We start from the raw sequence: 19,939 nt of genomic DNA on the forward strand, positions 1-19,939 counted from the left end.
GTTGGCTACATCCATATATAGTTCCAGAGGAGCAGAATCCACCATGCTACTCAGGGTCCAGCAGCCGGTCCCAAATGAACAGACAAAAACAAAAACAAAACCTATATACGGGAACATTCGCAATGTTCCAAACATGCCTAGAGAAAGAAGGACAAGCACAGTAGGAGAGACAGCCACTGCCCATGCAAGAGCTGGAGGGTGATGTGAATGGCAACTTAAATAAAACAAGAGCAGATAAGGAGCTTCATTACAGCACAGAAATGATTTGGGGAACTAAGTCCCATTATTTTCTAAGTAATATATCAGTGGATAAATTGAAGGGGAAAACAGTCCTTCCTGAGTTTCACATTAGGGGCCAAGAAAATAAGTGGAAAAAACCTGCAGAGACTATGTAGCCAAACTGAAAAGAGACATCGAGAGGGACAGATGAGAATTACAGTCACAGGAGATTTAACATGCAAGTAATAATAGTTCCGAAAGGAAAAACAAGATTTGGAAGAAGAAAGGCAATAATTAAACAAATAATAGAAGAAAAACTTCCTAAACTGAAAGGAAGACCTGAGACAGTGAGGTCCTTTGCAGTGGGTCTTGATAAAATTCCTTAAGTCCAAGGATAAAGAAAAAAATGTAGAGACTTCCAGACAGAAAGAACAAGTTATTTGGAGGGTTAATAATCATAAAAAAGTCAGCTTGGTATTGGGCTTCTCATCTGCAGAATGAAGAGTTGCCGACTATAGAATGACATCTACAGGCTACTTAGTAAGTGTAGCCATGGCTCCTACAAGCAGCCAGAATGCCATTCCACTAGCAATAATGAAATACAAATATGTGTAGATACGAAAGGGTTTAAAGCATGCATCAACTGATTATTCTATAGGTGGAAAATTCTGGAGAATGGACCACAGCTAACGACAAATAAATCATAACAGAGATGAGAATGGGGTGTTCGAGGGATGGCAGCATAGACCTGGATCTGTGAGTGGGATAGAAAGAATGGGGAATCTGAAGTCTCATCCTAAGAGGTGCGTGGACTTGGAGGGGAGAAGTAGAAGAATAGATCACTTGGTAAGGGTTTTTTGAGCTAAAATTAATATTAATAGAGAAATAATAGGCTTGATTGTAGCTCAGGAAAAATAAAGGAACTATTAGTACATTAGAAAAGTATACTACAGGTCCCAAATTAATAAGTGGTTCTAACTTGTAAATAAGCCACAAATACAAAAAGGGACAAAAGAAAAATGTCAAATTAAAATCAATTAGCATAGAGTAAGATAGAACATATTTTTGAAAACAGCTGCATGAAAAGTTAACCTAAACCTTGGTGGCCTGAAACAGCAGACATATATTATCTCATAGTTTATGTGGGTCAAGAAGTTTGGAGAAACTTAGCTGAATTGTTATGGCTCAGGGTCTCTCACGATGTAAGGATATTCATAGGAGTCAGTCATCTGAAGGCTTGAATGGGGCCAGAAGATCCAGTTTTAAATGGTTCATTCTTGTAGCTGTTGGCTAGAGCCTTAGTTCTTTACTTAATACCTTCAGAACAGCCCCCTCCATCTAGAATGCCATCTGAACCTCTGTTTTCTGCCTAATGTGACTAGAAGATTAGTGGATCCCACCATCAGAATATTTGTTTTATTTGTGAAGGGGTAAACTTTCCAGAAAAGTTTGGAAAGTAAGAACTTTGGAGTTCTTACAAGTGGAAGGGATACTGAGCTTCACTGAGTTTAGAATACAGAGTGTGTGACCATTTTGGTTCCTGACTGCTAATAAATGGGTATGTGATTATATTCATTTTAACATACAGTCTGCTAAGTTTGTGGTGAAGTAGACATTTAGTTCTTATTCATTTTTAATTGTTGGAGATTATTAATATTGATTTTTAAAACTCAGATAATTATAAATGGTGAAAATAGCTGGGTGAGTATGAAATAATTGTTTACCCCCAGCACCCCAAATAATTATAGATCTCCTAAATGTCAGATATGAAACTTATTTCAACTAAAACAAAAGCAAAAGTTTTAGAAAAGAAGTTATAAAATTTTTATTTTTACTAGCGAAAAACTGTGTAACTGGAAAAATTAACAAGTACATTATACATAGTACATTAGTAAGAATTAATAGGAAAGGAAATCACTTATATAATAAAGATATGTATTATCATACATTAATGTAAGATAAAGATTGTATAAGATAAAGGCATAAAAAGCAGTGGGTTTCCTCTATAATAATGATAACTAGAAATAAAAGTAAGAAAATATTTCATTCATAATGGTGGCAAAAATGATAAAATACTTAGGAATGAATTTAAGAAGAAAAGCATCATAATTTAACAGGAAAACGTAACAGTAAACTTTTAGGGAAAAAATGAGTTCTTATTAAAAGACATAAAAGAATATTCATGCAGTTAGAAAGACATGCCATAGTTTTACATGGTAACTTTCCTAAATAAAAATATCATTTCCAATTATAATTGTAAGAATTATTTCTGGGAATTTCATGACAGATGTTCTTATGAAAGACTAACAAAAATAACTAAGAAAAGTGCAAAAAAGAAATATCATGGTAAGGATATTGCCTTACCAGACATTAGAAGGTGCTGTTTAGAGCTCTGGCATTTAAATGGATGAGTAGGGGTGCCTGGGTAGCAGTTAAGCCTCCAACTTCATCTCAGGTCATGATCTCATGGTTCATGAGTTTGACCCCCCACATCAGGCTCACCCTGTCAGCATAGAGCCTGCTTCAGATCCTCTGTTCCCCCTTTCTCTCTGCCCCACCCCCACTCCCTCTGTCTGTCTCTCTCTCAAAAATAAATAAACATTTAAAAAATGGATAAATAGATCTTTGGGACAAAATAAAGAATGAAAAAATAAGCTCTAATATTTATGAATTTTGAATATATAATAAAGTTGGCACTTTGTTTTTTTAGGGGAAAAGGCAGTTTATTTAAGCACAGTTAACATTTTAGTTCATCTGGAAAAAAGTTAAGTGGGAGCCCCATCTCATATATGAAAATAAATTCCAGATGGATTAAAGACTTGAATATAAAAATTTTTTAAAAGAAATAAATAAGAATCTTTGAAGAAAATCTAGGAGGTTACCTTTATTACCTATGGATAAGAGAGAACTTTTAAAACAGGACAAGAAATCCAAAAAGTGTAAAAGACATATATATATATATATATATATATATATATATATATATATATGGCAGAAGACACCAAAGTGAATGAATGGTAGATGATAGATTTGTAAAATGTATTTGTAACACAAATGTAGACAACATTTAAAAATCTATAGAATACAAGGAATATACAGGCCTCAAACTGACATGAAAACATAGTTCAGAGCTGTGAACAAAGAATATAAATAGGACATTCTTAGAAACCCAAAACCATATGGTAAAATCCCTAAACTCACAGTTGGTAGAATAAATATGAAGATAGGAAAGGAGAAGAAAGGTGTGGAGAAATAAAAAATAAAATTAAGAGAAAAAGGCTTAACAGAAAGTGTTTCAGAATGTTTGATTTAAAACTGCGTGTACAAAATGTTCAGTGTATGTGACTATATGCATAAAGTCTAGAAAATAGATCAAGTTAGATCTATGTCTACTAATATTGGACATTATTAATATATATAAGTGTAGAAGGTCCATACTGCCCAGTAATGTGTATAGAATAATCATATATTTTAAAAACAGTAACAACAGTATAAGTCCTATGGATGGGTATATATATGCATGTATGAATTTGATGGAGAGAATGGTTTGAAAGGATACCCACAAAGCTCTGTGTGTGTGTGTGGGTGTGTGTGTGGGGGGGGGTGGGTGTGGGTGTGGGTGAGGGAGAGGTTATGGAGCATGGTAGCAGCCTGCAGATTTGCTGATCTGTTCTTTTATAGTGTTTTTACACATTATAAGAATATCTTACTTGGATATTTGAAAAACATGAAATACTGAAAAGTTATGTATATTTATATTTCCATTGCCTATGCTATGTTAGAATAATAAGATAAACATTTATTGAAAATGAAGTTCAAACTCATTGTATCAGGTAAATTGAGTATCATCAGAATTACGCCAAAAATTCCTTAGATCACTCACAGAGTACGTAATACTTGGTTTTTGGCATACAAACCTATAAAATTCTTTGCGTGTTAAAGTTTACAAATGAAATGTCCCTAAGGAGGAACAAAGGAAAATCTCTTTGCAGATGTCTGGGCCTGTAGCCACTTGTGCTCTAACAGAATCATGGAAACATGAGGGTGAAGAGGGCTGAATATACAATTCTAAAGAATTCCTTCTTGCCTGTAGAGTTGACTGCATTCAGATTTCATTAAGTCTTTCTAAACCATAATACGTTCACTTCTTGGGAAGATAGTCAGTTGCATTTGTAGTATAGGTTAGGTTTTCTTCAGTTCTCCAAAAGTTATATGATCTTGTTGGTTTCCTGTAATTACCTTAAGTGACCGCTCCAACCTACCTGACAAATTAAACCTGCCTGCCTATCAGCTCCTTGGATTAAAATCTGCATTTGACAAAAGGGAAACCAGTTTGGAGGCTTTAAGGAACTCTTACAAGATGCAGAGGTAATGAGCACAGGGGAATTTGAATCCATACCTGCACCAAACCTAAGCCCACTCTGTATGGTTCTCCACCTACGCCAACCGCAGGGGAAGGTTGTAAGAAAAGTAGCAAAACAACTCACAAATGCACCACTCCAGGAGGTCAAAGATCAGAAGCCTGAGACGCAGGGAAGGCAGAGGGTTTGCCTTTCTGTTTCTGGGGCTGCCTGCGGATCCGGATTGGCATGTTCACGTAGACGGAAGAGGGGGCAGTAAATTGACTTGGCCCAGGGAAATCTAAGGGACTCAGGAGTGAGAATTGTCAGTGACAAAAACTGCAGTGGCTGCCAACCAGTAATTTGCACTTCAGGCCACCTTTATTTCTTGTCCAAAGGGAGAAAAAAGGCCTTGAAGAACCAGGGGAGGAGGGAGAAGAAAGGAAGAGCTGGTGGGAGCCGAAACCAGGTTGGTTTCCTTCCTGACCTCACCCACGCTCTCCCACTCTTCCTGTCTGTGCTCAGCTGCCGCCCAGGCAGAGGCTGCTAAGGAGAGCTGGTGACTCTTTGAGAATCTGTGGCTGTGTTTCCTGGGAAGCGGTTGTCACCTCCTTGTCCCCCTTCCATTGAGTTATCAGGGCAGCAGCAAGAAGCTCTTATGTGGTAGGTGTCCCTTAAAGGGTAAGTGAATGAATGAGTAGCAATATGACCATCATCTTGTTATTTGCCTTGCAGGGTTATGCATGTTTGAGACTCTACAGTTTTCCAGTTTTCCAAACACCAACTGAGTTTCTGACAATTCAGTTGGATCCTGACAGTAACTACCTGGAGTTAACATCAGACTCTGCAGGCTTAAGGGCTCAGTCCAAAAACTGTTCCCACTTCAGACCCAGTTGCAAGTATTAGGTACCAGTTTACCCACACTTCTGTCTGACTTGCTACAAATTCGGAGCTTCCCATGACCTCCTCCTAGAAAGTTCATTAATTCCCTAGAATGTCTCACAGAACTCAGGAAGGCACTTTACATACTATTACGGGTTTATTGTAAAGGATACAGATTACAAAGGGACAAAGGAAGTATTGCACAGGACAAGGTATGGGGCAAGGGGCACAGATCTTCCATGCCCTTCCCAGGCATGCCATCCTCCTAGCACCTAGATGTATTCACCAACCAGGATGCTCTCTGAATCCCATTGTTTAGGTGTTTCCATGGAGGTTTCTTCATGTAGACATGATTGATTAAGTAATTGGCCATTGGTGATTGAATTCAGTCTCTAGCCCTTCTTCTCTCCCTGGAGGCCAGGGATTGGGGCTGAAAGTTCTTGTTCTTTTTGGGGAGTAGCCCCCATCCTGATGCTATCTAGGGGATGTCAAGATCACTTTCTTATCATAAACTCAGGAATGATCAAAAGCCTCGTGAATATCAAAAGGCACTCCTATCACTCAGGAAATTCCAAGAGTTTTAGGATCAATGTGCCAGGAACTGGGGACAAAGGCCAAATATATATTCCCCATTATGCCACAAGGACACATTTTGATATTAAAAATTAAACTCTTTGGGGGGGGCGCCTGGGTGGCGCAGTCGGTTGGGTGTCCGACTTCAGCCAGGTCGCGATCTCGCGGTCCGTGGGTTCGGGCCCCGCGTCGGGCTCTGGGCTGATGGCTCGGAGCCTGGAGCCTGTTTCTGATTCTGTGTCTCCCTCTCTCTCTGCCCCTCCCCCGTTCATGCTCTGTCTCTCTCTGTCCCAAAAATAAATAAAAAACGTTGAAAAAAAATTAAAAAAAAAATTAAACTCTTTGGGAGGGGTGTGACTTTTTTTTTATTACATTGGAATAAATCATTTGGCTTATTCTAGGGGTAATCTGATATTTCCCCCTTCCCTCAAAGAAACAGGAATTATTGTTCTGAAAAGCCCTCTCACCCTAAAGGAAAGGCCAACATCCTCTGTATTAGTTTTCTAGAACTGATGTAACAAAGTGCCACCAACTGGGTAGCTTAAACAAGAAGAATGTATTTTTTTCATAATTCTGGAGGCTAGAAGTTGAAAATCAAAGGAATGGCAGGGTTGGCTCCCTTTAAGGGTTGTGAAGGAGGGATCTGTTCTGGGCCTCTTCATGACTGGTACATGGCCCTGTTCTTTGTCTCATCATCTTTGTCATTCATCTGTTCTTATCTCTGTGTGTAAATTCCCCCTTTTAAATAAGGACAACAGTCATATGGGAAAACCTACCCTAATATGATCTCACTTTTACTTGAAGTGAGAACCTTCTCACTTCAAGTGAGATACATGTAAGATACATACATATGAGATACATATAAGAACCTATCTCCAAGTAAGATTACATCCTGAGATCCTAGATGTTAGAACTTTAACACATGAACTTTGGGGCACACAGTTCAGCACCTAACACCACCTTTGCCAGTGGTTTGTCTCTAAATGTGAGATGATCACTTTTTGAATCAGTCACAAAGGGCTATTATGGGGGATTTGGGGTAGAGACATAAGTAGGACTTGTTTTGGATGAAGTATTTCAGAGCATGTAGTGTGGACACTCTAAGGAGAAAACACCATAAATTATCTTTCCCTGGAAAGTCCCTACTCGGACAACCAAACTGCCTAGCCTTAGAGTCCTGTTCTCAGCACTGTGCCCCTTTCATCCAACCTACAGTTTGAGACTTCATCCTTCCTCATCCCATTTTATTCACAGGCATTGACTTGGCCCTGGTGTTTTCCATCAATCCCACCCACATTTCCAGGATATGTTTCCAGGATATATTGGAACAGAATAATTCTCAGTGCTGTATTTCTCAAATTCTGATATCTTCCTGTCTAGAACACAGGTTTGTTCTATTATATTTCTCTGTTGTACAGTTTAGAAACAGTGGTCTATTTCTACCCAATGCCCAGGCCATATTCTAGCTCGGCCAAATCAGAATATCTGATTGTGGGACCCTGATTTTTTTTAAGTTTTCATGATTCTACAACACTAGTTAAAAATCACTGTGCTAAAAAAGCAACATGAGGAAGGGCAGGAAGGGGCCTGGCTTGGATACCCCGAGTACAGGATACATATACATTTCCCCAAAGCAAACACTGAGTCTCAGGGACAGTACAGTATAAATACATGCCATAACAAAGAAACATTTTTCTAATTGCAAAATAATTTAAACAATTGTCCCTGTCCAGAGTGCATGTAACATCCTACCTACCTCATTAGGAAAAGAAGTCCTAGTTTCTGTTTGTTGATTGGATCCCTGATTGAGGAGTGTATGTACTTCTGTAATCAGGATGGTTTTTGGCCCATGAGAAAAAAAAACAAAAAACAAGTTCAAAGGTGGCCACCCTTAATTCTACCCTTAGCTGCACAAAAAGTTTGCTAGAGTTTTAAAATTAAAATCATCTGACTACTTTCCCTTTTGGCTGTGTGAAGTTTAGTTTCGAAATAAATTATACATTTATGTAATTTGAAGGGATAAATCATTCTAGAACTATTTATTAAGAAAACAGCACCTTCTTTCCCCTCATCTTATTTCCTTCTTTCATAGTAAAACCTTTTTGTCACTTGCTGCTGCTTTGTAAATTTTAGCTCCTTGTGTCATCTTGCCCTCTCCTAACAGAGCCCTGGGGTCTCTATATTTATCTCAACAGATTCATTATGTTGAGTAACTTGCCAAGTTTTGGTCATAGTTTTCATTCTTTGTGATGCACAGTTTTTCTTGTGGGTATTCTTACGTAAACTTTTCTTTTTCCTTTTATCTTCCCATTTTTCTCCTTGTTTCTTTGTCTTGTGCTGCTTCCTTTAAAAAAAAAAAAAAACAACACTGAGGTAACATTCACAGAACCAAATGTAACCACTTTGCAGTTGGCATTTAGTACATTCACATAATGCACTTGGCATTTAGTACATTCACAATGTTGTGTCCCCATTACCACCATCTAATTCCAGAGCACTTTCATCATACCGAAAGGAAACCCCCTACCCACTGAGCAGTCTCGTTACTTTTGATAAGACCAAATCCTTATTATATTAGGTATCTCTTGCTGTGTAACAAATGACTCTGAAACATGCCAGCTTAAACTAGTAATCATTTATTATCTCATAGTTTCCGGGGATCAGAAATAAAGACACAGCTTAGACTTGAGCTTAGGTTTTCTTGTAGGCTATAATCAAAGTGTCAGGGGCTATAGTCATGTCAACACTTTACTGGGAAGGGCCCGTTTCCAAGCTCACTTACATGGCTGTTGGCCAGATTCAGTTCTGTCTAGGCTGTTAGACTGAGGGCCTCAGTTGCTTGCTGGTTTTGGCTAGAGGTTAGCCTCAGTTATTTGCCACATGGGCTTCTCCACAAGGAAGTCCACGTCATGACAGCTACCATCAGGGTGAGCAAGTGAGAGAATAATAGAGGACTCAGGAGGGAGAGAGAGAGAGAAACAGAGATCTAGTAAGTTGGAAGTAAGTCTTTGTGCAACCAATCTTGGAAGTGACATCCCATCACTTGTGCTGCATTCTATTTATTAGAAGCAGTCATTAGGTCCAGGCCAGACTCAGGGAGGGTGTTACATACATAAAGGCATGAGTTACCACTATGCCAAGAGGTGGGTGTCAATGAAGGCCATCTCAGAGGCTACCTACCTTGCTTGGCTATGGCTTTCTTCCATTATTTTCTCTTTGAAAATGGTCATCATTTGGGGATCTGTTATCCAATTTTGAGTAATCTTTGGTAATTAAAAGATGATTTTGGTTTTTCCATTGTGTATCTAAAAAGAATTTACATTAATTTAGATGAGAGAAAATTTACACAGGCAAAATTCATAACAAGACAAAACAAAATAAAATTTTGAATATATGTGCCTCACACACGAAAGAGAAAGGCAGAGAGAGCTGAATAATTATATAATCCTGTGCCCAAATGTATATACTCATAAATCCATATTCTATATACTAGGTATGGAGCAAAATTATATTGATAAGTAAGATGGGAAAAGATCAGTGTTGGCTGAAGCTATTAAGTGGGGAGCAAACTTGAAAAAGACCTTACTGGGGCGCCTGGGTGGCTCAGTCGGTTAAGCCCCCGACTTCAGCTCAGGTCACGATCTCGCGGTCCGTGAGTTCAAGCCCCGCGTCGGGCTCTGGGCTGATGGCTCGGAGCCTGGAGCCTGCTTCTGATTCTGTGTCTCCCTCTCTCTCTGCCCCTCCCCTGTTCATGCTCTGTCTCTCTCTGTCTCAAAAATAAAAAAAGTAAAAAAACGTTAAAAAAAAAGAAAAAGACCTTACTTAAAGGAAATGATCACCATAGGGAGATTTAAAACTATATTATTTAAGCAGCAGGAAAGCAGACAATGTTTAACATGTAGAAGGAAGTATTTTGTGAGTTTGACAGCTGTTTCAAGAACTGCCAAAAGAGAACTCTGATGCCTTTGTGTTCTCTGGGGGGCACAAGTAGGACCTCAGGGTGGAAACAGTTTCTTGAAACTTTATGTTTCGTATCCCAAATCCCCACTCCTGACAAGACCTTCCTGCCTGTAAAGTGGGATAATCAGAGTACATATCCCATAGAGTTGATAGAGTGAGCTAAATGGAAGATCAAGGATAGATTCTATTATATTTGCTAATACTGAACCAGAGCTAAGGGAAGGACATATTGAGGGGCTATTTTGGCTTAATACAGAGAAGAATCATCACATTTAATTATTTTTAATTTTTATTTATTTTACTTTTTTATTTTTTTAAGAATCATCACATTTTAGAACAGGAGCTGGCAAGCTATGACAAGTGGGATTTTGCCCAGGGCCTCTTTAGGGGTTTTTTGTCTCCATTTTTACTGAGAAATAATTGACATACATGACTATATGAATTTAAGGTGTATAGCACGAGTGTTTGATTCACACATATTGTGAAATGATGACCCTAATAGGTTTAGTTAACATCCATCATCTCAAAACGAGACAATAAAAAGAAAAGAAAAAAATTCTCCTTGTGAAGAGAACTCTTAGATCTAGTTTCTTTACAATTTTTCCTAGATATATTGCAGCAGCACTATCTATAATCATCGTCTTGTACATTACATCCCTAGTACTTACTTATAGCCAGAAGTTTGTACCTTTTGACCACCTTCCTCTGTTTTCCTCCTTTCCTCTGTCTTCCTCTGATAACCACAAATCTGATCTCTTTTTCTATGGGTTTGGTGTCTGTAGGTATGTGTGTGTGTATTTAGGTTGTACATATAAGTGAGATCATACAGTATTTGCTTGCCTTCCTCTGTCTGACTTACTTCATTTAGCACAATACCTTTGAACCTTATCCATATTGTTGCAAATGGTAGGACATCCTTGTTTTTTAGTGGCTGAATAATATTCTATTGCATATATATATGTATATATATACATATATATACATATATATGTGCATACACACACACACACACACACACACACACACACACACATATATACACCTCAACTTCTTTATCCATTCATTCATCGATAGAAACTTTTTACCATGTCTTGGCTATTGTAAACAGTGTTGCTATGAACGTGGGTACAGATATCTTTTGCAGTTAGTGTTTATATTTCCTTCGGATATATTCCCAGAGGTGGAATTCCTGGATCATATGGTAGTTCTACTTTTAATTTTTTGAGGAACCTCCATACTGTTTTCGTGGCCTGTTTTCATATGGGCTGTGTCCTGGCTTGGGTGGCTATAACAGAATACCACAGGTGGGGCATCTTAAACAATAAACATTTATTTGTCCCACTTCGGGTGCCTGGAAAGTCCAAGATGAAGGTGGTGACTGACCTGGTGTCTGGTAAGGACCCACTTCCTGGTTTATAGATGGCCATCTCCCTCTTGTATCCTCCCATGGCTGAGGGAGAGAAAAGCAACAAGCTTTCTCATGCCTTCTCTTCTAAGGGCACTAATGACTAATGCCATTCATTAGGGCTCCACCCTCACAACCTAACTGCCTCCCAAAGGCCCCATCTCCAAATACTATTGCATTGGAGGTTAGGATTTTAACATATACATTTTGGGGAGACACAGACATTCAATGCATAACAGATTTTGAGTGAAGAATAGTTTTTATAGTATCAGAGGGTTATTAAGGAAGCAGCAGCAGCAGCGATGGAGACCGTATGTGGCCCACAAAGCCAAAAGTATTTAGTGTCTGCTCCTCTACTGAAAATAGTTTGCTGACCCCTGGAAAGTTTTCTCGAAGTGGAATGCCAGTCTTGGGGAGTAAGTGACTTTCCTGTGCTTAAAATTGTCTTAGAGGGAGCACCTGGGTGGCTCAGTCGGTTAAGTGTCTGACTTCGGCTCAGGTCATGATCTCGCAGTTTGTGACTTCAAGCCCAGGGTCGGGCTCTGTGCTGACAGCTCAGAGCCTGGAGCCTGCTTCCGATTCTGTGTCTCCCTGACCCTCCCCCACTCTCGCTCTGTCTCTCTCTCTCTCTCTCACTCTCTCAAAAATAAATAAACATTAAAAAAGAAAAAGAATTTCTTAGAGGGACACCTGTGGCTCAGTCGGTTAAGCGTCCCACTTCAGCTCAGATCATGATTTCACAGTTCATGGGATTGAACCCCGTGTTGGGCTCCACAATGACAGCATGGAACCTGCTTGGGATTCTCTGTCTCCCTCTCTCTTTGCCCCTCCCCTGCTCACCTCTTTCTCTCTCTCAAAATAAATGTATAAACTTTAGAAAAAAATTAAAAAAAGAAGCTTGCCTGAAGTCAAGTGAGAAAGTGAATAGGAGGGTCTGGATTCAAGCCGGGGTGTGCCCAACTCCAAAGCCAGTTCTTTACCTGCCATAGTACCCAATATTTTGTGCCTTCTGTTTGTGGCAGTTGCAAGTAATGTGCATATCACTGTCCAAAACCTCTTCCTTCCAGCCCCTAATAAGAATATAAAATCCAAATGTCGGGGTTTTTTTTCACACATTTTCCCTTTTTCAGCTATAGGAAGGAGCAGGACTCCTTACACATTACCTTCTCTGAGTGCCTAAAATACGATGGGTATTTTTTAATGTGTATTTTGGTTATCTAGTACTATGTGCATAGGGAAATGGTTTGTATGAAATCCAACATTCTTCCTCTGATTTCTTTGGCCAAAGAACAATGGTTTTCAGTTCTCCAGGCAAGTATAATGAATATTTTTAAAAGAAAATATTATCCTTGAACTACCTGAATCTATTATTTGTGGTAAGATTCCACATTCCTTCCTGCCTGTTTTTCTACTTCTCCAAGAATATGGCTCTTCTGCGTTTCTTTGTTCCTCAGAAGAAAGTCCAGGTCTTACTTTGTTTCCTTTATCTTAAAATTCAGCTTGAAAGGAGTTGGGTGCCATGCGCTGAGGATGATTGTTAATTCTTTTAAAAAGGTGGATCTTTCAGGATCATCTTGTGTACAACAGTGAAAATGACCCCAATGTAAAGCGTACATAGAGCAATGACTTTTCTTTTTTGTATTTTTTTAAAATTATTTTTAACGTTTATTTATTTTTGAGACAGAGAGACAGAGCATGAATGGGGGAGGGTCAGAGAAAGAGGGAGACACAGAATCTGAAACAGGCTCCAGGCTCTGAGCGGTCAGCACAGAGCCCGACGCGGGGCTCGAACTCATGGACCGCGAGATCATGACCTGAGCTGAAGTCGGACGCTTAGCCGACTGAGCCACCCAGGCGCCCCTCTTTTTTGTATTTTTTTATCCCCAGTAGATATGAATTTGACTAAAGAACAGAGAAATTCTTGACTTGGGTTTAGGGTCATGAAAGGAGGTTGAGATAGAAGCAGTTTTTAATTTTTGCAAGAGTTGCTAGTAAAGGTACAGAGCACCTTATGGTGGAAACCTTGTGCCTAGTGGGACCATTTCTCTAGCATTGAACACAACTCTACATGTTCTCCGGAGGCTTGGAATAAACTAGAACCTGAGTAGTCAAGAGACATTGCATGTGATCTCGAGTCATTGGGTTAATGTAGCCCTCCCCAAAGCTTGAATCTTAAAAGCAACTATAATGATGCTGAATCATCCCAAAAGTGGTGGTGAGAAAGGTTGTCCATTAGTTTCTGGGGAGTTCTTGGAGCTGGGCTCACATTTGCACGCGTTGGCTTGAGAATGGGAAAAGCCTTGATGGACAGAAGAAGCAAAGCTATAGGAAATGAAGCATAGGTAGGTTGAAGTTACCAAAGGAAAAGTGTGTGTAGCACCGGCAAGAAACCATATGAGTCCTGAAACAAGCATTGGTCATAACTGCTTAGTTTTGTTACTAATCCTCATCCCAGCCTACGCTAAGACTTATCGCATTATTCATTTATTTTTTCTTCAAAGAAATAAAAGATTCATACCTCACCATCTTTCTGATTGCTTGATTTTACACTGCATGTAAGAGGTAGTGATACTCCATTATGATTCAAGGCAATGTCTCCCATGTGCCTGTGCCTTGAAGGAGATAGTATCTGCTTGTGGCAGCCAGAAGTAAAATGTGAATGAAGAAGATAATGAGCCAAAGAAGACTCAAGTATTAAAATGTGTGTGAATTAACAAGTGTGACTGAAGATTTTGAGAGAGGTGAGATCTGAGTTGAGTGAAAGGCTGGCCCCAACGATCGTGATGATGACTTGGAGGTTTGCGACAGTGAATTCTTCCAGTGGCACTGTCCTTCTGACCCCGAATGTTCCGTGGCCTTGCCTCTGAGTTACAGTTCACTTAGCAGACTGTTGAGCTGCCCATTTGCTTAAAGTGTTTTAAGGTGTCTTTTTCAATATACATACACACACACACACATACATACAAGTATACATATACATGTATACATATATATACACATAGATACATATACACACCTCACATGGCTTTCCTTTCTTTTCCCTAAGACCACTTTGCTTTATTAACATCTCTTAATCCATTAATACAAAAACCTGGTGTCACCTCTATAACGTGCCTTTGAGGCTACCCAGTTTGGGACAATTGCATTCCTCCCAAACACTCCATGCAAATTTCTGTCATTGCATTTACCACATGTTATTATAATTTCCTATTTATACGTTTACCTCTTCCAACTACTCTGTGACTCTTCTTCTTTGTGTAGAGAAAAATAAATGTTTTTGTAAAGTCCCTTTTCTAAATAGGACTGGTTTCAGATAAACCAGAAGATGGTCACATAACTGACTCATGCTAAATCATCTAAGAAGCCCGACACAAAAGGCCACATATTGTATGATTGCTGTTATATGAATTATCCAGAAAAGGCAAAATCTGTAGAGATAGAAAACAGATTAGTGGTTATGCAAGGCTGAGGGAAGAGGGAAATGGGAAATGATTGCTTATTGAATATGGGGTTTCCTTGTAGGGTGGTGAAAATTTCTGTAACTAAATAGTGGTGACAGCTGTACAACATTGTAAATATTCTTTTTAAAAATTTTTTTAATGTTTTTATTTTATTTTTGAGAGAGAGACAGAGTGAGAGTTGGGGAGAGGCAGAGAGAGAGAGGGAGACAGAATCTGAAGCAGGCTCCAGGCTCTCTCTGAGCTGTCAGCACAGAGCCCGACACAGGGCTCGAACTCATGGACTGTAAGATCACAACCTGAACTGAAGTCAGCCACCCAACCGACTGAGCCACCCAGGTGCCCCAAGATTGTAAATATTCTTAATGCCACTGAATTGTACACTTAAGAAGTGTACAATAGTAACTTTTATGTTGTGTATTTTGCCATAATAAGAAATAAAATTAAAAAAAGAAGTAAATAAAAATACAAATAGCCTCCCCAAAAAGTAGTAAGGCCAATTCCTGTGTATCCCTGTGTGTTCCTGAGACTTCTGTCTAGAATACCCTGACTTTCTTTACCTCCCAGATTGTGAATCCTTGATCTTTTAGGATGCTCTAAGGTGAATCCATAACCTACAGACTCTCCACTAGAATTTTCTTCTATATCAAAGTCCCCAGGATGAATAAAAAAAAGAAAAAGGATTTTAATACAAGGAAAATGGAATTAAATATGATCAAAACCAGGCAAAATTACTTCTCAGGAATGACCAGGGACTTTTCCCCCACCTTTTTATACATAAGTGTTATAATTTATACATAACTTTCTGAATGCTTAGGATAAATGTGTGAAGTAAAGAAGAAAAATCTTTGGGGGGGGTTGTTTTTATTGTGGTAAAATACACATAATATAAAATTTACCATCTTAACTTTTATTTTAATTGATTTTATTTTTTTCATCATGATAAGTGCACTCCTTAATCCCTATCACCTATTTCACCCATCCCCCCTCACCTCCTCTCTATTGTCTATAGTTAACAGTCTGTTTCTTGGTTTGCTTCTCTCTCTTTTTTTTTCTTTTGCTTACTTGTTTTGTTTCTTAAATTCCACATATGAGTGAGATCATATGGTATTTGTCTTTCTCTGACTTATTTCACTTAGTATAATACTCTCCAACTCCATCCATGTTGTTGCAAGTGGCTAAATTTCATTCTTTTTATGGCTGAATAATATTCCACATATATATATATATATATATCACATATATATATCACATATATATATATATATATATATATCACATCTTCTTATTCATCTATCAGTGGACACTTGGGCTGCTTCTGTATCTTGGCCATTGTAAACAATGCTGCAGTAAACATAGGGGTGCATGTATCCCTTTGAATTAGTGTTTTTGCATTCTTTGGATAAATACCCAGTAGTGCAATTACTGGATCATAGGTTAGTTCTATTATTTTTTGAAGAATCTCTATACTATTTTCCACAGTGGCAAAAAAGTCATTTTTTAAAAAAATCCCCTCTGATGGAGATACAGCTTTATATAATGCAACTGGAATCTTGCTTTCCTTTTCTGAGCACACAAACTACCTTTCCCAGCCTCTCTTGCAGTTAGGGGAAGGACTGTGTGTTCTAACCAATGGGGGGTCAGTAGAAGTAATGTAACCCACTCCCAAGGCTGGCTATGAAATCCCTGTGGAGTCTTCATACTCTCTTTAACTTCTGCAATAAATTTGGCAGTGATGTGTTTGAGATCAAGTAGAACTACAAGTTAGAAGAAATCTAGATCCCTATGACACTTGGAAGATGAGCTGTCAAGGAGAGCCAGGCAACTCGAATAAGACTATGACTTGAATGAAAGGAAACCTATATTGTTATCGCATTAACCTTTTGAAATTCAGGGTCTATCTGTTATCACAACATAACCTTTCCTGTTCTGACTCATTTACCTCTCAATCTCACTCAACAGAGGGAACGAACTGTGTATCCAGTTTTTTCAATCAAAGTATAGAATATTTCCCTACCATTATTTGTCCTGTTCTTTTAAAGGAGGTCCCAGAAGTAGTTTTGGTGACCCACTTGACATCTAGGAAGCCATGTTCTTTCTTAAATCAAGTAAGAGAATCACATTCTCTTTGCTAGCTAGGCATTTGCTTAGAAATGGATATGTGGTATGATTCTGGCCAAAGGAGAATAAGAGGATGTCTAAACACAAAGTTTCTTCGAAAGACATTTCCATAGGTTACAAAAAGATGGCTATTAATCTTTTGTTCCAGTTGGTATAAAGCCTGGATTTGTGGCACCGTATGTTGGTAAGTGCAGTTATTGTGAGAACAAAGTTTACATGCCAAGCAGAGGGAAAAGATGGTAGTAACCATTGTTCTTCATGACATCCCTGAGTCAGTAAATTAACCCACACTCAGGATAATCTTTCATGTCTTTTGGCACATGAGATAATAAAACTTTCTTATTTTTAGCCACTTAGAAATATTTTACTGTTACTTGCAGCTGTTTCCAGTGATTTGGATATTTCAAATAATAGTGCAGCCAATATCTTGTACACTTATCATTGGTTATGCTCATAATTCTTTCTCTAGTGTATTTCTGGGTCAAAGAGTATAAGCATATAAATCTTTTATAGCTAATACCGTATTTTCCTCTAAAAATATTACCTTCTCTTTGACTTTTAAGTCTGCTGATCTGAATATTATCGATCTATTTAATTTTGCTAATCTGATAAGCAAAATACTATCTCTTTGTTTTATTTTGTATTTTGTATTTCTTTTCTTATTAATAGAGTTGAGCATGTTGTTTTATATGTCTAGTGAAAATTTGTAGAGTTTTGGTAAGTTGTCTATTCAAATATTTCGACAATTTTTCCATTGACATTTGTATTTTTGATTAATAGGAGCTCTTAACGAAAATAGAACCACTAACTCTTGCATTGCAAATATTTTCTTCCAGTCTGTTGTTGATCTTAGACTTTGCTTGTAACACCTGTTCCCACACAGGAATTCAACAGTTTTATTTCATTGCTCTTAAATTGAATACGTCCCAATTTTTTTATCTTATGCTGCTCTTCTTGGTGCTATTTTCAAGGACTAAGAAATCTTCGAAGTGTAAATAACTCAATATATGGACAATATTTCTTAAATTAATTTATATAGATAATTGCTTTTCTTTTTTTTAATTTTCTTTTTTATTTTTTAAAATTTACATCCCAGTTAGTTAGCATATAGTGCAACAATGATTTCAGGGGTAGATTCCTTAATGCCCCTTACCCATTGAGCCCATCTCCCCTCCCACAACCCCTCCAGCAACCCTCAGTTTGTTCTCCATATTTATGAGTCTCTTCTGTCTTGTCCCCCTCCCTGGTTTTATATTATTTTTGTTTCCCTTCCCTTATGATAATTGCTTTTCTTATAAGGGCACCTGAAGGAAAGAGAATATATTTTTGTCAAGTGCTTACTTTATGCTAGGCATTACACTAGGTGCTTTACACGTGATTTTTTTTTCCAATGTCAATCCTCATGACAATTCTGTAAATTGGTTTTTATTATTACTGTTTCAAGAGAAGTAAGATTAATAGCTTGCTCATGTTCACATGGTCAATAAAGAGTATTGAGTTCAGGTCTTCTTAACTCCTAAACATTGACTTTAACCAAGGTGCAGTATGATCCCTAAATGATACAGATACCGGATAGATATGCAAAACAAATAAAATTCATATTTTCCTTTTCACACTTCTGTTTATGATACTCTTTCTCGTATCCTGGAACCAGGAATAAAAAAAACATATCTATGCAATTCAAACATTATTTTCTTTTCATTGTACCATGATGTCTTCCCTTTAGCTGAAAAAATAGGAAGGGCATGTTTTGTTTTTTAGTTATTTTTATCAAACACTATTTGTGTACAAAACTTAATCAATTACCAACATTATCAGGAACGTTGGTGTTTGCGGGCTAGATCCATATGTTTTTGGATAGGTTGATTAGTTAGTTGGGTGATGGCTTTGTGTCATTTATCACCAGGGCTTATTTGTTAGGGACTTACCTTGCTGAATCCCTCCCTGTTTGAACAGTCACTTCCTCCTGTCTCAGCTGGCTGTCTTTGATGTCTAGTACTGTCTGGTATTATTTTTAAGATGAGAGTGTGGGAAGAAAAGAGGAAATGTGTCTATCTATTGCACCAACCTCTGATCCAGGAGAACTTTTCTACTTCTGAATTTTGAGATATATTCTACCAAGGATTTAAGTTTCTTTACATACTAATCCCAGTTTAAGCCCTGTCTAATAGCTTTTTCTTGAACAAACATTCAGAATAGCCAAAATAAAAGAACCTTTAATTCAGAGACTGAAAGCCTTGAAAATAGGATCTGGAAAAACCCTAACCAAAGATCCTAATCTTGAGAGCCACTTTTTTTTTAACTTTGCAAAACAAGTGGGGAGTCATGAATCTAGATTTCTAATTTTCATTCTGTCACTTACTTATTGAATTGATTTGAGTAAGTCACTCAAATGTCCCAAATGTCCCAGATGGTATTTTCTCTACCGATAAGTGGATGAAACAGGGTATCTCTAAGGTCACTTCTGTTGTTCTGTCTCAGTCTAGAACACCAGAGCAACCCAGACCACATTGGGGAGTTGCCTGAGTTGGTCTTACGTGCTCTTATCTGACCTTCACGTTCCTTTTCTCTTCTGAGCACTGTACCCAGATGATAGGTATTTTGATCTTGGTCCATGAAAGTCTCAAGGTCTCTGATCCTGGGTTTCTTTATTCCAGTTCTCTCAAACATTACTTCTTTTTCCAAAACCTTTCATATTTATAGTCTCCTCAGGCCTTTCTCCTTGGTATGAAATGATATATGAATCCATGCTAATCAGTTAACGGGTTACTTCTTCTGAGTAATTTGCCTGCATTCTAACAAGGATTTTCAATATGCAGAATGTATTTATTCCAAAAAACTGATTCAAAAAGTAGAAATTATAGGCATTTTAGGTTGGGCCAGTGAGCAAAGTTAAGGATGGTGGTGGGTAGAGGGGTCTTCTCAGAAATCACTAGAAAACAGCCACTCTGTCTGCCTTGTTGAACAGAACATAAATGCAT

The 19,939-nt window shown here is 38.1% G+C and overlaps 1 long non-coding RNA gene across 5 annotated transcripts in view; it reads left to right on the plus strand.

Annotated features, from left to right (window-relative positions):
• Positions 1-19,939, plus strand: part of LOC121042900 (uncharacterized) — a 254,016-nt gene that overhangs the window by 177,937 nt on the left and 56,140 nt on the right. The gene's annotated exons all lie outside the window — the stretch shown is intronic.

The sequence above is a fragment of the Herpailurus yagouaroundi genome, unplaced genomic scaffold (assembly GCF_014898765.1).
Source record: "Herpailurus yagouaroundi ecotype Mexico unplaced genomic scaffold, PumYag 186, whole genome shotgun sequence".
NCBI lineage: Eukaryota > Metazoa > Chordata > Mammalia > Carnivora > Felidae > Herpailurus > Herpailurus yagouaroundi.